Source organism: Hemitrygon akajei, chromosome 5, assembly GCF_048418815.1.
Source record: "Hemitrygon akajei chromosome 5, sHemAka1.3, whole genome shotgun sequence".
Classification (NCBI taxonomy): Eukaryota; Metazoa; Chordata; class Chondrichthyes; order Myliobatiformes; family Dasyatidae; genus Hemitrygon; species Hemitrygon akajei.
The window spans coordinates 77,778,599-77,800,964 of NC_133128.1; the positions used below are offsets into that span (position 1 = coordinate 77,778,599).

At 41.1% G+C, this 22,366-nt stretch overlaps 1 long non-coding RNA gene across 1 annotated transcript in view; it reads right to left on the reverse strand.

Moving 5' to 3' along the window:
* Positions 1–22,366, reverse strand: part of LOC140727324 (uncharacterized) — a 133,580-nt gene that overhangs the window by 87,518 nt on the left and 23,696 nt on the right. The window lies entirely within an intron of this gene.

Consider the following 22,366-nt stretch of genomic DNA (forward strand, 5'->3'; position numbering starts at 1 on the left):
AGCCCACTCTTCTAACTGGCCTAAATCTCTCTGCAAGCTTTGAAAACCTACTTCACTATCCACAATGCCACCTACCTTACTATCATCTGCATACTTACTAATCTAATGTACCACCCCATCATCCAGATCATTAATGTATATGACAAACAATATTGGACCCAGTACAGATCCCTGAGGCACACCACTAGTCACCGGCCTCTAACCTGACAAACATTTATCCACCACTACTCTCTGGCATCTCCCATCCAGCCACTGTTGAATCCATTTTACTACTTCAATATTAATACCTAACGAATGAACCTTCCTAATTAACCTTCCTTGTGGAACCTTGTCAAAAAAACAATGAATTTCATGACAGATGCCAGTGATATTAAACCGGATTCTGACTCTAATTGACTTGACTATAGACATTTTTGTATGGAGTTTACAGTTCATAAACTGACCGTTCAGCCCAATTATTCAAGTTAAGTCCAGTCAGTCAATTATTCCACCCTTTCTGGTTTTTTTCCTTTTTAGGAAAACAAACCAAAAGCTAAAGACAGAATATAGTGCTCCCTAAATAATCCAACAGAGAAATTGTTTAAACATCAATTAATAAAATAAAAATTCCAGTCCTTCACTCACCATAAAGGAATGGACTTGGATGCAATCAATTTGTCACCTGTCCCAGTATTAACTTCAGGCTGAAAATCAGGCAACCAGTACACAGGAAAAAAAGGCACAACAATTCAATTAAGCAAAACACTGGCCTTTTGAAACAGATTACAATCCAATTTCAAATTTCAAATTGCACATATAGGCTACAAATCATCAAATATTCAATATAGTTAAGTGACATATGGTGAGTGCTTTCACCTCACATGTTAAGTTTGTGCGCAAATACTGGGAACAAGCTCTTATAATGAAGTGTCCTAACAACCAAATGTTAGAAGTGGCCGGGGTGAAAATGTATAAGTAGGTACATTCCAAACTGGAGAACTGAATGAGGTTTTATGGGACTTCATGTTCTACTTCTGTGTAAACAAACTAGCTGGGTCTGGTATCAGTATCTAGGGTCTCTAAGCAATACTGAGGCTGCTCAAGCTGGAAACATGAGGTGGTCAGTGAATGTTAAGGCCATTGTTCAGGCTCATGGACAGTGCATGATAAATGTGTTATGACAGAATTTGCACCTCTCCCTTTGTTTCCATGGTTAAATCATCTGCAGCACCTTATTGGTTGGACACCTGTAGGGTATGCATGAAATGCATGTGATCAATTCTTAATATAATTGGTCTGTAGCCATTGAGGAAGAACTGGAGAAAGATGGTTATAATAGATGTTTCTTGTTGCTTTGTGGAGAAGTTGCCCGAGTCTCTCAGTGCCTTCCTCTCCACCAGTGTAGAACATAAACCTTTGACACTGTAATTGGACGAGGGCCTTAGCTGATTGAGATAGCTTGACATTCTCCAATGCCTACTTAAGTGAAAATTCAATGCGGATTAAAATATCAGTTACATTTTTTTGTACATTTTATCTAGATGGGAGCAACTGTGAGCTATAACTTTTTTTCAAATCTACAGATAGAAGTTTAAATCTAGGTGAATGCTTGACCAGAGATTGTAATTTATGGATGAGGCTTTAAAATTGGACCCTGACTGCTCTCTCAATAGGGTATAAGTTGTCCTGAGCCATAATTCTGAAGATTATTCTTGAGCCAGTTTTATGTCCTGAATGACATTTCATAAACCATTTAATCTGGTTATTTTCACATTTCTTGCTGTAGGAACTTGCTGCACACAAATTAACTGCTGCATTTCCAGTATTGCAGTGGTGCGGATAACAGAACTACTGCCACATTCCTCCAGCAGTCTGCATTCAGTTCTAACCTAGCTGCCCTCTGGAGAATGGAAGGATATGGACCATGTGCAAACAGAAGGAATTAATTTAATAGGTGTCATTATCTTAATTAGTTCAAAACAACGTCACGGACTGAAGGACATGCTCCTGTGTTGCACTGTTCTAAATATGCTGGATCTGGTGGTTAGCCTGCAGTCAGTGTTTATCCTCTGATACTACCTCAGTGACTCATTGATTTGCTGCACTCATGCTGCACTTGGACAGAGGATTGTCATATATGGCTAATTCATTTCAAGCCCTCTTTCCTCACTGCTACAAGTGCACACAAGCTAACCACTCAAAGGCCTTGTAGTCCCAAAGCTCAGGTTGTCTCAAATTCCTACTTCTCCAGTGCTGCATTATTCAATGAGTTCCAGGGCCATGGAGCTACAGATCAAGATCTAATCCAACTTCAAGTAGGAATCACTTGATACCAATTAACAGTTTTAAACTAGGCTGCCTCCCTCCGCCCTTTTATTCTGACATCCTCCCTTGTCCATTTCAGTCCTGAAGGGTCTGGGCCCGAAATGTTGATTGTTTATTCATTTCCGTTGATGTTGCCTGGCCTGCTGAGTCCCTCCAGCATTTTGTGTGTGTTGTGATAGATGTTCTTCCCTCGACTTGCAACAAAACAGTGAGTTGCACCAACTCTGTTGTTGCTTCACATCAGTCGGAGCAGAAACTTTTTAATTCGTTGACTTATTTTTTTATTAGCTGGAACACTTCTGTAATAACTCCAGACCAAGGGTGCAGAGCGCTTCCTTACATTCCTAATCACAAAGCTGATGGATTTTAGCTACGTTTTTGACAAAATTTCACATGGCAGACTAGTAATGGAGAAAAACCCATGGGAACCTAGGGACAGGTGCAAATTGTGCCCAAAATAGCAGGTGCAATATTACAACATACCAAACAAACCCACTCACCCCACCTAGTCAGCCACCACTTGCCCCTCTAGGTGGTCTATGGATCTCAGAGAAGTCTTCACTGATCAGTGTTCAATTCCCACCGCTGACTATAAGGAATTTGAATGCTCTTCCCATGATTGTGTGGGTTTCCACCCTCATTTCAAAGATGTATAGGTTAGGGTTAGTGAGCTGTGGGCACACCGTGTTGGCACCAGAAGTGTGGCAATACTTGAGCTGCCTGCAGCACAGTCCTTGGACTGTGATAGTCAGTGAAAATGACAATACAATGTACATGTGACCAATAAAGCTGCTCTCTCTTTAATCAGAACCCATAGAATTGGAAAGGGAACAAGTGATCGAGCCCAAGGGAGCATCCAAAACACAAGTCAATAGGAAATAGCAAAAAGGAAAAAATGCAGTGGAGTTTCAGGATGTATATTGTATACATTTCTCTGACATTAAATGTACCTTTGAAATAAAGAATTTAATAAAAAGCTGAAATGAGCTCTTACCAAATATAATTGATGCTGAAAGATATTGTGAAACCTGGAAAGATTTTAACATTTAGATGCTGATGGAATCAGACAGCACTTCACTAAGATAGTTTATGAAGTTCTATCACTGTGATAACAGCAGGTACAACAGCTTGAGCCATCTGATCCAGGAGTGTATCCAAAAGAGAATGCAATGTTCTCATTAAGTGCCGGGCATTCTTATAGTGTTTCGTGTTATGCTTCTGTTGCTGATTTTAGGCCATTTGTCCACTTAATGAAACACATTAAATTGAATATTACGTGAACTTGCCATTCACTAATTTTATCGAAGGAATTTTTAGTATTGCACAGTTGTGTTTTGTACTTCTTCCTATTTCCCCTTCGTTATGGTGAGTTTCCAGTTACATCAATTAAATGTTCCCTGTTCGCCAGAGATATATATGGAAAGTCACCTTCTTCCATGATTTCTCCACCTCTAGCTTTGTACTTTGAGCATTCCAGCTAAAAGTCCAATACTGTAACTCATTCAATTTGAGAGACTTGGTCATACTTCCCCCACTTTAAACTTAATCAAAGTAGGAACTGTGGAGATTAAGTCATGTGAACATTATGGGAAAGTGACTTCAACCTAGTTGTCCTACATCCCAACCATGGGCACCTGTATTGGGTCTGTATCTTGAGAATGCATGCAACGTGAGAGGCTTCTTTCATCCCAAAAACCAATAGAAGTCATTTTACCTGTTGCATCATTCACTCCAGTATTGAGAGACTAGTTGTGTTTAAGAAATAATAAGAAGTACTTTATTGATCCCGAGTGGGAAATCCTTTTGTTACAGCAGCAACACTTTAAAACACTTAGCAGTGTGCAGACTTAGTTAATAATAATGTACAGAATAATATACACAATAATGTACCAATGTGCGATAATAATGTACAAAATAATAAAGTAGAGACTATTGTACTTTGATGTCCTCTCCTGTCGCACAGAGATGAACTGTTGTATATGCTGTTTGTTTTTGATAAACTGATAATCCAAGGTCATGCAGAGCAGGACATTTGTCTCTGGTGTCCTTGCCAATATTTATCTCATTCAACCATTCATCATGACCACATTGATGTGTGCGCAGACTGACTGTGACACATGAACACTATCTCACTATTTTGTTATTTTTTACACTATTTATTTGATTTAATTTTAATATATATTTCTAATTCAGTTTTTGTTTGTTTTTTTGTGCGGGGGGTGGACTTGGGGGTGAATGTGCCTTTTCTGTTTTTATTCAGTTTTTTGTGCGGAGAGGTGGGATTTGGGGTCTGATGGACGTGCTGCTTTTCTTTTCTTTCTTGGTTTCATGGCTACCCAAAGAAGAATTTCAGAGTTGTATACCTCGGTAATAAATGAACCTTTGAACTTTTCATCGTAGTTTATAGTACTTTATGAACTGCACTATACTGCTGCTGCAAAACAGTGAATTGAGTGGGTTGCAGCAGCTAAATGAAAGAATATTGCAGCTGTATTGGTCAATCCCATAGCAAATTTTGAATTTTTGGTATGACCATAAAATGTAACTACTGGAACAATTTTAAGACCATAAGACATAGGTAGCCACAACGCACCCAGCACAGCATTAAGAAAAAAGCCAAAATAAACAAGCTAATTAATTAGGTGCCGACTAGCACATAAATGTCGGCCCAGATCAGAGGCGATTGCCAATTTCACTTGAACACAATCGGCAACCACCTCTGACCTGGGCCAACATTTACGTGCCAGGTGGCACCTAATTAATTAGCTTGTTTATTTTGGCTTTGTTCTTAAGGATGTGCTGGGTGCATTCCGGCTACTGCTGCACCTCTGCATGCATCACGGCCCGGTATCGGTCCGTGGCCTGGAGGTTGGGGACCACTGTCCTAGACTCTCTCACCATGGGAAAATTCCTTTCCACATCTACTGTCTAGGCCTTTCAACATTCAAAAGGTTTCAATGAGATTCCCACCTCATCCTTCTGAATTCCAGCAAGTACATACCTAGAGCCATCATATGATAACCCTTTTCATTCCTGGAATCATCCTTGTGAATTTCCTATGGACCCTCTCCAATACACATCTTTTCTAAGATGAGGGGCCCAAAACTGTTCACAATACTCTAGGTGAGGTGTCACCAGTGCCTTATAAAGCCTCAGCATCACATTCTTGCTCTTGTATTCTAGACCTCTTGAAATGAATGTTAACATGGCATTTGCCTTCCTCACCACCAACTCAACCAGCAAGTTAACCTTCAGGGTGATCTACACAAGGACTCCCAAGTCCCTCTGCATCTCAGATTCCTGGACTTCCTCCCCGTTTAGAAAATAGTCCACACATTTATTTCTACTACTAAAGTGCATGACCATGTATTTTCCAACACTGTATTTCATTTGCCACTTTCTTACCCATTCTCCTAATCTGTCTAAGTACTTCTGCAGCCTACCCATTTCCTCAAAACTACCTGCCTCTCCACCAATCTTTGTATCATCTGAAAACTTGGCAACAAAGCCACCTATTCCAGCATCTAAATCATTTCTATACTGCATAAAAAGAAGTGGTCCCAACACCGACCCCTGCAGAACACGACTAGTCACCGGCAGCCAACCAGAAAAGGATCCTTTTATTCCCACTCATTGCCTCCTACCAATCAGCCAATGCTTTAATCATATTAGTAACTTTCCTATTATACCATGGGCTCTTAACTTGGTAAGCAGCCTCATGTGTGGCACCTTGTCAAAGGCCTTCTGAAAGTTCAAATATACAACATCCACTGTATCCCCTTTATCTATCCTACCTGTAATCTTTTCAAAGAACTCCAACAGGTCTAATTTTGATTGAATTAGAAAATGCAAAATCTTTCTTATTCTCTAATTTGCTTTTCCTTCATTTCTCTCTGCCTGTCTCATGTTGACATTTAGTGCAATAAAAGATCCTATCTGATCTGGATTTCAAAGATTGTCTATTTACTATTGTACCCTATGGAATATCATTCCTTCATTTGATCCCCAAATTATGTGACAATATTGTGCTGACACTTTGTAAAAGAACCTTCAAAACACATTCAGCCAACCATTGACGGATATTCACTGCCCTCAGCCAGCAGCATTGTTCTCATTTTTTAAACCAAGCTCAGCTTTCCAACACAGCAACTGAAACTTCTAGCGATCAAAGAGTTGTGTTTGAACAAGTTAACCTTCCGACTAATATTCTTTGTTAAGCATCTTGTTGTAAACCATAGCCAGTCCTCAGTTCTTCATATAAACAGCAAGCAATCACTCTGAAGTTAAAGGAACAATTATCCAAACAAGCATTGTCTATAGATCATAGGTGTTTGTGGCCCATAACACCTGGGGTGATTCTCAACAGATGCATTGTAAGACTATGGGTTTTCATAATTTGGGCTGGTTTTGGGTTTAAAATAATTAAATAAGTAGTGCAAAAGAATAGGAAATAAAGAACGTAGTGAGATAGTATTCATGGGTTCAATGTCCATTCAGACATCAGATGACAGGAGGGAAGATGGTATTCCTGAATTGTTGAGTACGTGTCTTCAGGCTTCCGTACCTCCTTCCTGATAGTAGTAATGAGAAGAGGACATGACCTGTGATATGGGGGGATAGATGCCACTCCATGAAGGTATGCTGGATAACACCAAGGCCAGTGCCCCTGATGGAACTGGCTAAGTTTACAACTCCCTGCAGCTTACTGCAAATAACTGATCTGTTGTGGCCATTACAGAGACTTGGATGGCTCAGGGGCAGGAATGGCTACTTAGAGTGCCAGGCTTTAGATGTTTCAGAAAGGACAGGGAGGGAGGCAAAAGAGGTGGGGATGTGGCACTGTTGATCAGAGATGGTGTCATGGCTGCAGTAAAGAAGGAAGACATGGAGGGATTGTCTACAGAGTCTCTATGGGTGGAAGTTAGGAACAGGAAGGGGTCAATAACTCTATTGGATGTTTTTTTATAGACCACCCAATAGTAACAGGAACATCAAGGAGCAGATAGGAGACAGACTCTGGAATGGTGTAATAATAACAGGGTTGTTGGAGTGTGAGATTTTAATTTCCAAAGTATTGATTGGCATGTCCCTATAGCGAGGGGTTTAGATGGGGTAGAGTTTGTTAGCTGTGTTCAAGAAGGTTTCTTGACACAATATGTAGATAAGCCTACAAGAGGAGAGGCTGTACTTGATCTGGTATTGGGAAATGAACCTGGTCAGGTGTCAGATCTGTCAGCGGGAGAGCATTTTGGAGATAGAGATCACGTCTATTTCCTTTACCATAGTATTGGAGAGGGATAGGTTTTCCCTCTAACTTGTCTGTTAGGGTTTTCCTAACAGACAAGTTAGGAAAACGTTTAATTGGAGTAAGGGGAAATATGAGGCTATCAGGCAGGAACTTGGAAGCATAAATTGGGAACAGATGTTTTCAGGGAACTGTACGGAAAAAATGTGGCAAATATTCAGGGGATATTTGTGTGGAGTTCTGCATAGGTACATTCCAATGAGACAGTGAAAGGATAGTAGGGTACAGGAACCGTGGTGTACAAAGGCTTATGTAAGTCTAGTCAAGAAGAAAAGAAGAACTTATGAAAGGTTCAAAAACTAGTTAATGATAGAGATCTAGAAGATTATAAGGCTAGCAGGAAGGAGCTTAAGAATGAAATTAGGAGAGCCAGAAGGGGCCATGAGAAGGCCTTGGCGGAGAGGAGCGTAGAAGAATGAGTGGGGACTTGATAGAGGACAAGATTATGGGAGGCATAGATAGGGTGGATAGCCAGTACCCATTTCCCAGGCTATCAACAGCAAACACCAGAGGGCATATGCACAAAGTTAAGGGAGGGAAGTTTAGGGGAGACATCGGGGGTAAGTTTTTCTTTACACAGAGGGTTGTGGGTGCCTGAAATGACTTGCCAGGGATGGTGATGGAGGCTAAAACATTAGGGGTATTTAAGAGCCTCTTGGACAGGCACATGGATGAAAGAAAAATAGAGGGTTATGGGCTAGCGTGGGTTTAGTACTTTTTTTTAGGATTATATGGGTCGGCACAACATGGAGGGCTGAAGGGCCAGTACTGTGCTGTAATGTTCTATAGTTCTATGACTAAGGAAAACACCAAGGCATTCTACAAATATGTGAAGAGCAAGAGGCTAAGACGTCAGAGAACAGGACCAAACAAGTGTGACAATGGGAAAGTGTGTATGGAACCGAAGGAGATAGCAGATGTATTTAATGAGTACTTTGCTTCAGTATTCACTACAGAAAAGGATCTTGGTGATTGTAGGATGACTTACAGTGGATTGAAAAGATTGAGCATGTAGATATTAAGAAAAGGGATATGCTGGAGCTTTTGGAAAGCATCAAATTGAATAAGTCACTGGGACCAGACAAGATGTACCCAGGCTACAGTGGGAAGTGAGGGAGGAGATAGCTGAGACTCTGGTGATGATCCTTACATAGGGACGGGAGAGGTTCCGGAGGATTGGAGGGTTGCAGATGTTGTTCCTTTATTCAAGAAAGGGAGTAGAGATAGCCCAGGAAATTATAGACCAGTGAGTCTTACTTCAGCGGTTGTTAAGTTGATGGAGAAGATCCTGAGAGGCAGGATTTATGAACATTTGGAGAGGCATAGTTTGATTAGGAATAGTCAGCATGGCTTTGTCAAAGGCAGGTTGTGCCTTACGAGCCTGATTGAATTTTTTGAGGATGTGACTAAACACGTTGATGAAGGTAGAGCAGTACATATAGTGTATATGGATTTCAGCAAGGCATTTTATAAGGTACCCCATGCAAGGCTTATTGAGAAAGTAAGAAGGCATGGAATCCAAGGGGACATTGCTTTGTGGATCCAGAACTAGCTTGCCCACATGAGGCAAAGAGTGGTTGTAGGAGGGTCATATTCTGCATGGAGGTTGGTGACCAGTGGTGTGCCTCAGATCTGTTCTGGGTCAACCTACATTTCGTGATTTTTATAAATGACCTGGATGAAGATGTGGAGGGATGGGTTAGTAATTTTGCTGATGACACAAAGTTTGGAGGTGTTGTGGATAGTGTGGAGGGCTGTCAAAGGTTACAGCGGGACATTGATAGGATGCAAAACTGGGCTGAGAGAAGTGGCAGATGGAGTTCAACCCAGAGAAGTGTAAGGTAGTTCATTTTGGTAGGTCAAATATGATGGCAGAATATAGCATTAATGGTAAGACTCTTGGCAGTGTGGAGGATCAGAGCGATCTTGAGATCCAAGTCCATAGGACACTCAAAGCTGCTGTGCAGGTTGAATTTGTGGTTAAGAAAGCATACGGTGCATTGGTCTTCATCAATCGTGGAACTGAGTTTAGGAGCCGAGAGATAATGTTGCTGCTATATAGGACCCTGGTCAGACCCCACTTAGAGTACTGTGCTCAGTTCTGGTTGCCTCACTATAGGAAGGATGTGGGAACCATAGAAAGGGTGCAGAGGAGATTTACAAGGATGTTGCCTGGATTGGGGAGCATGTGTTATGAGAATAGGTTGAGTGAACTAAGCCTTTTCTCCTTGGAGCGACAGAGGATGAGAGGTGACCTGATAGAGGTGTACAAGATGATGAGAGGCATTGATCATATGGATAGTCAAAGACTTTTTCCCAGGTCTGAAATGGCTAGCACAAGAGGGCACAGTTTTAAGGTGCTTGGAAGTAGGTACAGAGGAGATGTCAGGGTTAAGTTTTTTTACATAGAGAGTGGTGAGTGCATGGAATGGGCTGCTGGCGACAGTGTTGGAGGCGGATACGATAGGGTCTTTTAAGAGACTCCTGGACAGGTACATGGAGCTTAGAAAAATTGAGGTCCATGGGTAACCCTAGGTAATTTCTCAGGTAAGGACATGTTCGGCACAGCTTTGTAGGCAGAAGGGCCTGTATAGTGCTGTAAGTTTTCTATGTTTCTATGTTAATAGTTGGAAGGTTTGTCTGCTCAAACAGCAAGCTTCACAGCATTAATTGTGGGATTCTGGAAACTGTCTCCAGAAGCTTTTAGACAATTTACGTAAAGAAGGTGTCTGGAAAAATATCATATGCGTGTGAAGTCACCCAAGTGGAAGAAAACAGTACAAATGTAGAGAGCAGTCAAGGTTGTTAGGGATGGTAAAGAACAGCAAGAAAAAAGACAAGACTGGTTGAATTGAATCTTTTTCTCTGCCTTTGATTTCTACAACAGATGCTTTGTTTATTTACAACTCATTGGTATGTCTTTTTAGCTTATAGGAATTGTATTGTTGTTTTAGGTAGCTAGAGTATAATCTCCTGTTAGTGAGGATATCTGTAGCTATCACATTGGACTTAAAGTCTTTAAGTTTAGAACTTCATGACCCACAAACCCAATAACATCATAGTTAGCACCCAATGCATTCAGGTTATACCAAAAGTATTATTTTATAAAGAATTATTATTTAGTAGTATTCCAACTCAGAACACTCGACAAGTGCTACAGGACTTCACCCAGTACTATAAAATGGCTGACATCCTGGTTCCAGCATTTTCCTGGGCAACTGCTGGTCAATATTATGAATGTGTTGATATGGGGCATAACATGTGGGTAGTACCTCAACTGCTCCTCAAATTGCACATGAATATTTTATTCTTCAAATCAGAGTATGATGAAGGTATCAAATATAGAATAGGATGCAGAATAGACAGACTAAACCCTGGTGTACGACCCTGCCACTTTGATACAGCTGCAGACATTTCAGGCTAAATTCTGATACTATTCAAGGTGATAAACTAAGGAGCCAACAGGGAAAATTAAAATTGTAGGCATGTGTGGAAGCAAGGTAGAGTGGCAACTTATAAAATTTCCATACAGATAGATAGGATTAAAGAAACCATAGTTATAAAGTCTTTACACCAGCTTGCCCGACTACACTAAATTGGTGTTTCTAATTGGATGCTTCATGTTGGATTTGTACTATAACCAAACCAACAACCTATGCAACTGCAGCCGATGAACAAGATTACTGTACATATACAGAAACAGCTCAACTATCATGAAAAAAAATTATCAGAGTAAAGTTGAAACATTTTGTACGAATATTATGAAGAACTACAACAACATCCTAACCATCTTAAGTTCCTAGTTTTGGGATGACAAAATTAGGATGCAATCCTTTCCCCACACCAGAAACAGTGGCATATTCCCAATCATATGGCCTATTTCCAATCAGGAAAGCAAATCCCTACAGGAAACTGTAGACTCCTATAAATAAGGTGTTCAGATAAAAGAACTTCCTCTTCCTCTTCTTCCACGCAGCAAAGCCTGATGGACGATAGTGATTGGTTATTGACTACATCATCCTGAATAAATAGACCTAATTCCTCCAGACTACAGTCATTACAAGAAATGAAACAAGGATTGGCTCATTAAAAACTACAAATCTTGCATAGATCTGGCCAATGGCTTCTGGTCACACCCAATTCTTGAACGTGACAGACATTACACAACTTTTATAGTACCCAGTGGATCACAAAATAGAGTGGACCAGACTCCCACAAGGTTTCCGGGATAGTCCATTGATATTTTCTTCAGGAGTCATTCAGACTTTACAGGGAATACTGGACATCTGTCTGTTTGTGGATAATGTATACTGCACACCTGACACATTGGACAGGAATATGGTGCAACTCAAACTACCTGCGTCTCAATATCACCAAGACCAAGGAGATGGTGGTGGACTTTAGGAGATCTAGGCCTCATATGGAGCCAGTGATCATTAATGGAGAATGTGTGGAGCAGGTTAAGACCTACAAGTATCTGGGAGTACAGTTAGACGAGAAGCTAGACTGGACTGCCAACACAGATGCCTTGTGCAGGAAGGCACAGAGTCGACTGTACTTCCTTAGAAGGTTGGCGTCATTCAATGTCTGCAGTGAGATGCTGAAGATGTTCTATAGGTCAGTTGTTGAGAGCGCCCTCTTCTTTGTGGTGGCGTGTTGGGGAGGAAGCATTAAGAAGAAGGACGCCTCACGTCTTAATAAGCTGGTAAAGAAGGCGGGCTCTGTCGTGGGCAAAGTACTGGAGAGTTTAACATCGGTAGCTGAGCGAAGGGCGCTGAGTAGGCTACGGTCAATTATGGAAAACCCTGAACATCCTCTACATAGCACCATCCAGAGACAGAGAAGCAGTTTCAGCGACAGGTTACTGTCGATGCAATGCTCCTCAGACAGGATGAAGAGGTCAATACTCCCCAATGCCATTAGGCTTTACAATTCAACTGCCAGGACTTAAGAACTTTTTTTAAAGCTATTATTAATGCTTTTTGAGTTAGTGATTTAGATGCATATCATATTATTACTGAGTTAAGTATTGTATGTAATGAGTTTTTGCTACAACAAGTGTATGGGACATTGGAAAAAAAATGTTGAATATCCCCATGGGGATGAATAAAGTATCTATCTATCTATCTATCATAGAATGAGCTGTCGTGAGCTATGTAATAAACATTAAAAATATCAACTGTCGTACAGAAGTAAATTTCCTAGGCATGACAATTACCTATCAGAGATGTGGTTTAAGCCCTGAACTTAGACAAAAGGTAGTTTGAGTTGGATATCCAAAGAGCATAAAAGTATTGCAATCAACAATACCCAACTATACCTTTTCCCTATCCTATACCTCCTCATACTCCGTCTGGATCTAAAACTCTTCCTGCCCTGTCTCCTGTGTCTATACCACTTCCCAACTAATCTCCTGTAAAAAAAAAATGCCATTCCCTTTTCTCAGTTCTTTCATCTCTGCTGTATCTGTTCCCAGGATGAGGTTTTCATTTCTGAGACGTTGGAGATGTCCTCCTCCTTCAAAGAACAGGTTTAACTTCCTCCATCATTGATGCTGCCCTCACCCGTATCTCCTCCATTTCCCAAACATCCATGCTTTCCCCATCTTCCTGCCACCTTAACAGGGATGGAGCTCATCTTGTCCTCACCTACCACCTCATGAGCTTCTGCATCCAATACCTCATACTCTACAAATTCTGCCATCAGCAGGATCCTACCACCAAGCACATCTTTATTTCCCCCCACCCCTCCCTCTCCGCTTCCCATGTCCATACATCCCTTCCCACTAATCTCCCTCCTGGCACTTATCCCTACAAGTGGACAAAGTGCTTCACCCACCCATTCACCTCATCTCTCATCTTCATTCAGGGCCCAAACTGTCCTTCCAGGCGAGGCAACACATCACCTGTGAATCTGTTGGGGTCAATTCCATACCCAGTGTTCCCAAAACAGACTGGTGAGACTCGACACAGACTGGAGAACTGCTTTGTCGAGCACATTTGCTCCATCAGTAAAAGGCAGAGTTTCCCAATGGCCAACCATTTTCATTCTGACATGTTGTTCGATGGCCTCTTCTGCCACGCTGAGCCAAATCTCAAGTTGGAGGAGCAACATTTCATTCCATCTGGGTAGCCTCCAACCTGATAGCATGAATGATTTCTCCAACTTCTAGTAATATTTTCTTCCTCCCCTACTCTTCTTCAATTCCCCACTCTGGCCCTCTCATGCCTCTTCTCACCAGCCTATCATCTCCTCCTTATGCCCCTCTTCTTTCCCTTTCTCCCAGGGTGCACTCTCCTCTCCTAGCAGCTTCTTTCTTCATCCCCTCTCCCCCCACCCACCTAGCTTCACCTATCACCTTCTCCTCCCCCTATCCTCCCCCTTCCTTTCCAGTCCTGATGAAGGGTCTTGGCCCGAAACATCAATGCTGCCTGACCTGATGAATTCCTCCTGCACTTTCTGTGTATATACCCGAGTAAGCTCAATTGTCAAAACCATTATATGACAAATGTACACTGAAAAATGAAAACCCTTTTGTTTTTACTCCAGAAGATTATGAGGCACTAGAGAAATTGATGAGTGCAGTTCAGCAAGCTATAGATTTCCAGACACGAGACCTAACAAAGCCTCTTGTTCTGCGAATTCGTGTTTCTCCAAAAACCACTGCAGCCTTCTGCTATATAATGAGGGAGAAGAAACACAAGCCCCCCAGACACTGTCTCATATAATTTCACCAAAATGGAACAGAAATTTACTACTTTCAAATGCCATCTCAGTCTAGTATGCCATAGACTTATTGCATACTGTCACTGCAAGGGAACAAACCAATTATTATACAAATAGAGTTTGCAGCATTGAAAAATGATAGCAAATTACCGACAAATGAATGGAGAGCTACTGTAACTAGATATGGGAAATGGCAAATACTTTTACAAAGACAATGCCTTAAAGTGGGAATGCATTCCTAAGTGCTATGGCTTACAATCTTTACAAATGACAGAAGATGCAGAATCATCTTCTGCACCGCCCAATATAGAACAACACTTCAGAGCACTGTTCTCGAATATGAAACTGTAATGGATCAGCATGAAAATCTGGAAAGATGATCCACTTCAATTACAGGCAGGAGCAGGGATTAGAAAAGAATTTGTTTTTAAAATCACAAACTGAATTTGAACCACGAGTTGTAAGCGCATCCTTTAGGGAATCATACAATTTGCAGAGGCCAAAGCCCTAGAATTATGTCTAAAACAAGTGAAAATGCAACAGAGCCAGTCTTGATATGCACTGACTCCAATTATGTTAGGAAAATGCTAAAAAGCTCTTTCCATGTGGTCAGCTACCAGATGGAGAACACAGAGGAAACTACTTCCACATTTGTTCATGTGGAAGAATATTTATGAATTATTATTGACTGGACTATTAGTATAGGTGTTACACATTCCAGGACATACTGCAGGCCTCATACACAACTTTGGTAATAAACTAGCCACTGAACAAAACATGCTGTCGGGCGGACCTTAGTATGGTAAGGGAGGCCAGGGTTTTGTTTGTAACTCAGCAACAAATAACAAATAGCCAGATGATGTTTTAAGAATTCTGCGAGATACTACTAGACCCCATCTCCAACCTGGTACAAATATGAAGCTGATGGTGATATCCCACCCTAAAAATAAGCAAGTACCTCCTGCCCACAAGCAGAAAGCTCTGATTCAAAAAGCCCACCAAGGATCTGGACACAAGCCACCCATTCAAAATCAGCCATGTTATACTGGTAGCCTTACATGTTGAGTGCTTCACTGAGATTCATTGTGAACACTAAAGAATGTCTGGCCTATAATAGAGGAGCAGTCACAAGAACACCTCCTTTAAGACAAACAAAACCAACTGCACCACGTAGGTGCGGCAAATTAATTATAAAAGCATCCCATTATTGGAAACCCAAGTATATCCTTGTAATAAATGATTTTTGACGGGATGGTTAATCTCCACAACTTCTTGTAGTGAGACCGCAACCATTACAGCACTCCAACCCTCCATAGTCCCATATGCTGGCACCCCTGCCTGCACACATTCCAACCAAGGGTCTTCCCTTAGAGGTACTGGGAAGGCTTTCAGGCCACGTGTGAACATACAGACTTACAAGTGGAGTCGAGCACTCCATTCCAGTTGCATTCGAGTGGCATCAAGTAAAGGCATCATGAGATTAAGCAAAGTCTGGCAAAATTTTACTCTAGAGACCAACAGTGGGCTACACTTGGCCCTGAAGTGCAATTCTCAGCAAACAATACGACAATTGTGAAAATAGGAACTCACAGGAACGTTACACCTTATTTCTCAATGTCCACCTACACACACCCTAGATCACTAAGTCAGGCCAAACATTGCCTACTCTCCATACAACTCTCCTCACAAAATTGAGAGACTTCACAGGCATTCAAGAGAAAGGGAAAAAACCTGACAGTTTGTAACCCACAAAAAGGGGACTAGGTCCAAGAAAAGAAATTCCATATAAGTAATTACAACCCTAGTTTCCATCTTAAATGGAAACCTTGTCTCTTCACCCAGGCTGTCAATGGTAGGACTATAGTAATCGAGACATGGAGGGGAAGGAAGACCAAGTAAAATTGTCTCCATAGGTAACATCAAACCTGCCCCAGCAAGATTACCCCCCCCCCAGAATGAATGCAACCATTATATTAGACTGGTACATGGGTCCATCATGGAACCCCTACATCCTGAGGGGAGGAGGGGGGGTGAGATGGACTGAAAAGATTTAAACATGTTTAGATCTAAAAAGAAATACAGAAATTTCTGTTCATTTGAGGAAGAACTCAGATGCATTGCCCAGGCTTTGTTGTTTTCGGAATAAGAAAGACTCAAATTCAAGAAGAAATGTTGCTCTTGCTATATTCCACTTTTAATATTTGTGTTTATAATATTATTCAGTGCCATCTTACTTGCCATTTGCTCTTTAGCAGACAAAGTCGCATTTACTACAGAAGTTCTTATCTGGCTCAGACACCCATAAGCTTAACGACTCAGATTAAGAAGCGATTAGAAGATCTGCGAGCGATGATGGTTCTGTTTTAAATATCACCAAATGGCTCATACCTCTTGGTCATATGTGAACCCATAATCCTTACCTCTGGCGAAGTGATCGTTCCTGTCTACTTAAACATTCACTGACTGCATTACAGACAAAAATGAATATAAATACATGCAAAAATGATAAATGACACCTTAAAAAACCTGAAAGATTACAGCTCCAACATTGAAGGTAAATTAATAGAGGAATCCCTTGCCATGGATCCCTATACAATTGAAGCATAGACACTGTTACATCATTTAAAGGTTCTAGTCATGGTTAATAATCCAAATGGATTTAGAATTTCCAGTGCAGCCCTGGATCCAATTTTGCATGGGAAGATGAGATGGAAAGATCTCTGATGTACTCCCCAAATAGACAATGCTACGTACAAAGGCAAACCTTCAATATTGCTATGTATTCAGTCACATGGTTTTATCAACAGTTGAGAAAAATATTCAGCCCTTAACAATTTTCATGATATTTTCAAAAATGTTATAATAAAACCGCCTGTCCAGCCATGCCTTGATAGTGCTCTCTCATAACAACACTGACATATTCTTTCGGTTCCTCTGAAGGTGGACAGTTCTGATAACAAAAGTCGTTCATTCTGCTATCAGAGGATCACCCACTTTTTCAGGCTTATAAAGGAAATGACTCTTGGCATAATCCGATTAGTCCATTTATGTTACGTATTTCAAGACAGGAATACAAGTCCAGATTTAAGGAACAATTTATGATAGATGCATAATATCCTGAAGGACTTGATATTTGTCTGAAGAAACTGTCCAATCAAAAGAGTATTCCTCAATATGCTACTAGAGGCTGAACATACAATCAGACAAGCGAGGCACTTCCTTTCATAAGTTTCCTTTGCAGATGTGGGTGACGTTCTTGTTGCCATTTGCACAATTTGCTTTTTTGTGTGTGTGGGGAGGGGATGATGTTTTTCTTTGAACAGCTTCCCTGTTTTTTTTTGTTCCATGGCTGTCTTGAGAAGATGAATCTGAGTTGCATACTGCATACTTTGGTAATAAATGTACCTTGAACAGACCAAAAACAAGCCCCTGACTGGCTTACTGCTCCAGCTGAAACTATAGCTAAGACTTTTCCAGCTGTTGTACATTTAATTTCTGCAGCAGCAAATATAGTTTCCAGATAAACTGGCAGTACTTAAAATTGGGTTAAAGATTTTTTTTTATTTTTTGCAGTTTTCCAATGGACAAATCCCCTAACCATTGGAATTATTTTTACAGTGCTCATTCTGTTTGGTGACTTCTGCCTTTTGTACAATGTTCCACTCCTAAGACTCCGCTAGCCTGCACTACCATGAATAATCTCTTGTATGCCTACTTTGCTATACTCTGCCTCGTACTCGCCTTTTACCTATTCTGCAGGATTGTTCTCAACCCTGGGAGAGGGAAGAGCAGGGACCATTTTAATCATGTTAGCCTTGTTCTTCTCCTTTTCCTAGTTCTGATCACTGATGTTGCACAAGGATATGCACGTTTCATACCTCATCTCGAGGGAGGCCAGGATGTGTCTATCGCAAATAGAAACATAGAAAACCTACACCCACAAAGCTGTGCCGAACATGTCCTTACCTTAGAACTACCTAGGCTTACCCATAGCCCTCTACTTTTCTAAGCTCCGTGTATCCATCCAGGAGAAAAGACCCTATCGTTTCTGCCTCTACCACTGCCGTTGGCAGCAAATTCCATGCACTCACCACTGTCTGCATAAAAAACTTACCCCTGACATCTCCTCTCTACCTATCAGTTTAATAACAAATCCCATGAAAAGATCAGTTTCCAAACAATTTTCACTCACCTATTTGGATATTACAAATTCACTTACTAACATGGGTAACTTTGTCATATAACATGGTCCCTGAGACTTTTTATAATACAGTATACTTGAAAAAAATCATAGTCCACTACTAAGGATGAGGTTTTGGAGTACTTGGGCCAAGTCTGCTGGATTTCTTCAAGGGAAAATCTTGTCTGACAATCCGTTAGAATTCTTTGAGGAAATAACGGACAGGATAGTCAAAGGAGAGTCAGTGGATGTTGTGTACTTGGATCTTCAGAAGGTGCCACAGATGCCGCTGATTAACAGGATAAGAGTCCATAATATTACAGGAAATATACTAGTATGGATAGAAGAGTGGCTGACTGGCAGGAGGCAAAGAGTGGGAATAAAGCGGGTGTATTCTGGTTGGCTGCTGATGCCTAGTGGTGTTCCAGAGGGATAGGTAGTTGGGTCTGTTTCTTTTCACAGTATATGTCAATGATTTGGATAATAGAATTGATAGCTCTGTGGTTAGGTTTGTGCACCATATGAAGATAGGTGGAGGGCAAGGTAGTGTTGAGGAAGCAGGGAGTCTGCAGAACAACAGAAAGATTGGAAGAATGGTCAGAGAAGTGGCAGAAGGAATACAGTGTAGGGAAGTGTATGGCCATGCAGATTGACAATGAATAAAGGCATAAACTATTTTCTAAACAGGGAAAAATTTAGAAATCAGATACAAAGTGACTTGGGAGTCCTTGTGCAGGCTTCCCTAAAGGTTAACTTGCAGGAGTGAAAGGGTTAATGTATGAGAGGTGTTTGATGGCTCTGGGCCTGTACTCGCTTGAGCTTAGAAAAATGGGGGGAGAGGAGAAATCTCATTGAAATCTATCGAACATTGGAAGCCCATGATAGAGAGCATATGGAGAGGATGTTTCCTATAGTGGGGGAGTCTAGGCACAGAGGGCACAGACACAGAATAGAGATACATCCAATTACAACAGAGGATGAGCAGGAAATTCTTTAGCCAGACGGTAGTGAATCTGTGGAATTCATTGCCACAGGCGGCTATAGATGCCAAGTCACTGAGGACATTCAAAGGGGAGGTTGCTAGGTTCAGGAATTCAGAAAGTTATGGAGAAGGCAGAGGGATGGGATTGAGGGGGATAATAAATCAGCCATGATGGAACGGTGATTCAGACCTGATGGGCCAAATTCTGCTCCTTTTTCTTATGGTCTTAAAGATGACAGAATGACAAGGTGACTAGAATCCATTCCTCTGCCTTCAATTTTTGTGACTGATGAATCTTTTTGTGCAATCCGTTGGTAAATTTTTAGCCCATAGGAATTGTACCCATGTTTCAGAAAGCCTTTGTTTTAGGAATGGTTTTTAATTTGTAAATCTTTTTTTTTTAAGGTTTAAAACTCAAATTTTCTCTGCATTTTAAGAATTTTGTCTGGATTTAAACATGTATCACTAAAACTAAATGGACTGTGTTTAAACTATTTTGTTAGCTGTAAGTATCTCCTCCTTGGTAGGGAGAGGGATCCACCATTCTAATATGGGTATTGACCGCTAAACTCACCATGGAGGATAAACAGGTGAATGAACTAATCTTTGAGGACTAGGTAGCTACAGTATAACCTCCCTTTAGTGAGGATACCTGAAGCTAGCTATATCAGATAGGGCTTAGGAGGTTAGTCAACTAGCAAAGGCTCCATTTATTCCGGCTCATTCCTTCCTGTCAATCAGCCAGTTCTTTATCCATGCTAGAATCTTTCCTGTAATACCACAGGCTCATATCTTGTTAAGCAGTCTCATGGGTGGCAACTGTCAAAGGCCTTCTGAAAATCCAAGTACACAACATCAACAGATTCTCCTTCATCTATCCTGCTTGTTATTTCTTCAAAGAATTCCAACAGATTTGTCAGGCAAGATTTTCCCTTGAGGAAACCAGACTGACTCTGGCCTATTTTATCATGTGGCTCCAAGTACCAAGACGTCATCCTGAATAATTGACTCCAACATCTTCCCAACCACTGAGGTCAGGCTAACTGGCCTATAGTTTCCTTTCTTCTGCCTCTCCCTTCTTGAAAAGTGGAGTGACATTTGTAACTTTCTAGTTTTCTAGAAGCATTCCAGAGTCCAGTGATTCTTGAAAGATCATTACTAATGCCTCCATAATCTCTTCAGCCACTTCTTTTAGAACCCCAGGGTGTACACCATCTGGTCCAAGTAACTTATCTATCTTCAGACCTTCTAGTTTTCCATCAACCGTCTCCCTAGTTATGGTAACTTCACACAATTCATGACCTAACACCTGGAATCTCCACAGCGAAGACTGATGCAAAGTACTTATTCCTTCATTCTACCATTTTGTTGCTTCCCCATTACTAGTTCTCCAGCATCATTTTCCAGCAGCCTGATATCCACTCTCACCTCTTTTAAACTTTATAAAGAAACTTTTGGTATCCTCTATTATTGGCTAGGTTACTTTCATATTCCATCTTTTCTTTCTTAATTACTTTTTTAGTTGTTTTCTGTTGGTTTTTAAAAGCTTCTCAATCCTAACTTCCTACAAATATTTGCCTTATTACATGCCCTCTTTAGCTTTCATGTTGCCTTTGACTTCAGTTGCAAACCATGGTTGTGTCATCTTGCCTTTAGAATACCTCCTCTTTTGGATGTTTATATCCTGTGCCTTCCAAATTGCTTCCTGAATTTCCAGCCCTTGCTGTGCTGCCATCATCCCTGCCAGTGTCCTTTTCCAATCAATTCTGCCCAAATCCTCTCTCATGCCTCTAATCCCATTTACTCCACTGTAATACTGTTATATTTAACTTTAGCTTCTTAAATTTTGGAGTGAATTCGATCATATTATCATCACTGGCCCCTAAGGGTTCATTTACCTTAAGCTCTCTAATCAATCCTGGTTCATTGCACAACACCCAATCCAGAATAGCTGACCTCCTAGTGGGCTCAACCATGAGCTGCTCTAAAAAGCCATTTATAGGCACTCTAAAAATACCCCCTCCCCTTGGAATCCAGCATGAACCTGATTTTCCCAATTTACCTGCATATTGAAATTCCCAATGACTTCTGTAACATTGCCATTTTGGCATGCATTTTTTTTATCTCCCATTGTAATTTGTAGGCCACATCCTTACCACTATTTGAGGGTCCACAATGATTCAACACCATCCAGCCCCATGTCACCTCTTTCTACTTATTTGATTTCATTTTTTACCTACAGAACAAAACTGTCATCTCTGCCTTCCTACTTGTCCGTTTGGTACAGTGTGTATCCCTGGACATTAAGCTCCCAGCTATCATCTTCGTTCAGCCATGATTCAGTGATGCCTACAACATCATTCCTGTCAATCTGAAACTGCTGCAAGTTCATCTACCTTATTCTGTACACTGTACACATTCAAATACAACACCTTCAATCCTGTATTCACCCTTCTCAATTTTGTCTGTCTTTTATATTGCAACTCATCCTGGTGACTGCAATTTTGCCCTATCAACAGCCTCTCCTCACCACACATTGCCTCTTTTTGTATGCCAGTTACCTTTTCTTCAGCACTATCTGCCTTTCCTAGAACAGTTCTTGCATTGAAATACAGGCAGCTCAGGACACTAATCGCACCATGCTCAACCTTTTGATTCCTAACTCTGTCTGAGGTCTTGCCAACATCTGCCTCCACAACCTCTCCACTAACTGTTCTGGCACTCTGGTTCCCATCCCCCTGCAACTCTAGCTTAATTTCTACCATGCAACATTAACAAACTGTCCTGTTAGGATATTAGTTCCCCCTCCAGTTCGGGTGTAAACCGTCTCTTCTGTACCAGTTCTACCTTTCCTGGAAGAGCCCAGTGA